Below are 2,039 nucleotides of genomic sequence, written 5' to 3'. Positions count from 1 at the left end.
TTAAAATTAAAAATCAGTTGCTATACATTTTCTCAAATAAAATCCTATGATGGTAATTAATAGTAATATCATGCACTTTATTACTTATGAAGACTGAAGATCTGCACAAATTTGCAAAATAAAACATCACTCTTCAATGGCCCTAAACAATCACATAATTTAATAATACTTATTATTAAAAGAAGAAGAATAAAATAGTAGTAGGACAAGAGTTGAATAAATCAACCAGTGATGGATAAGAGAAACATACCAGAATTGTAACTCTGAATCATCAATAGAAAAGTAAATGGACAAAATGTGTGAAAACATCCCTCAATTGAATGTACGAGAGGCATAGTCTTTTCGAATTAGAAATCAATGATTATATTATCATGACCCAAAGTACACCCTAGATGTGACGTAGCATATAGAACCTCGAAAGATCCTAAACAATTCCTTTGACATAACTATGACGTAATGAAATATAATCTAAGAGATATAGTCAATATACGTCTATAATTATAACATGACATAGAAAGTAACACCAAAGTACATAAGAGATACGCGTAATACTACTATGTCTGACACAAGCCTTTCTAATATTGTCACGACCCAACCCACCGAGCTGTGCGGGCACCTACATACTACCACCTAAGTAGGAGAACCCTCATAACCCAACAATTTAAAACATGCGGAAAATTAAATAAAACGGAAATTAAATAACATAATAACGGAATTCTTTATTAAAATCTTTTAAAACAATTTTGAGTAAAGACTTGTAAAGTAATTAACACTCCCAATGATCTAGTCTAAACAGGTACAAGAGCTACTAAGAGTAAAACTGGACATGAAAATTAAAAGACACAGCTCCCACCATGCGGAAGGAAGAATAGAAGCTGCTGGAAATTTTCTTCATCTTCACCTAATGAAACCTCACCGATATTGCAACAAGACTATGTCAAAAGACATAGCAAGAATAGTATCAGTATAAACACACGTACTGGTAGGCATCATTGGTCAACCCGACGCCCACCACATAATATAAGAAACCAACTAGTAAGATCATGAAATAAACCACTCGCTTCTCCACCTTCACTCTCTCTTGAAATACCTCCAATATACACTGGTACTCCGACTACTAACATCCTTCTCAATAAACCTACCTATCAGGTACTTGATCATAGCCTACTCGTTCTGACACATTAGCAATTCCCCAATTACCCGCAATGCATTCCAACTAACCGCTCACTTCGTACCGTTACTCCCTCATCACATTACTCAACCATGGTAACATAGTACACTACCTCAAACTTCCTTACCACTAAACCCAATCTCTTTATCCAAGGTGAAGTCCACCTACACATATTTCATCACATACACTACCTCTACTTTCCGCCATTATGACTGTAACACTCCGGAAATTCTATGACTTAAGTTAGAGCCTCACCTTATGAATAATGACTTAAAAATAGTTAAAATGATGTTTATAAACCTAAACTAATGTAATTGACTTGGTTTGGAAGAGTAAAAGTCTAAACGTCAAACTAGAGAAGAATGTGTTCTAGTGTGTCCTTAGGTTTTGGGCAGGTTTGGGAGTGCCGTATGATGGTATAATCTGGTGAAAAGGTTTAAAATAGGTAAATATATGTTCCTAGGGTCAAAACGTTTGAATACGACTCCCCAGGGCCATCCTAAGGGTCCCCGAGGAGGACCTCAACCTTGGCCAAGCAAGCTGCCAAGGCAGCATGCAAGTTGTGCATAGAGGGAATGAAGGCGCGTCGCGCACTTGCTCCCCCAAGGAGAAAGTTTTCAGTTCGCGACGCGGTCGTGTCGCAGACTCTACTATCTCGAAATTTAATTCCAAATATCTTCAGGGAACAGCTCCGCGTCGCGGACTCGTTCCGCGACGAAAATGCAGAAATTCAGAAATCAATTTTTACTTCATTAAAGAGTCCAATTAAGTGAGGGGTATTTAGGGTACTTTAGGGGACGTGTATATAATGATTTTAAGTCAATTTACCTCACTTTTATCACTCAAACACAAAACCCCAAAGATCAAA

This window comes from Solanum tuberosum, unplaced genomic scaffold (assembly GCF_000226075.1).
Source record: "Solanum tuberosum cultivar DM 1-3 516 R44 unplaced genomic scaffold, SolTub_3.0 scf00356, whole genome shotgun sequence".
In the NCBI taxonomy this organism is placed as follows: Eukaryota; Viridiplantae; Streptophyta; class Magnoliopsida; order Solanales; family Solanaceae; genus Solanum; species Solanum tuberosum.
This window is presented reverse-complemented; position numbering follows the sequence as displayed.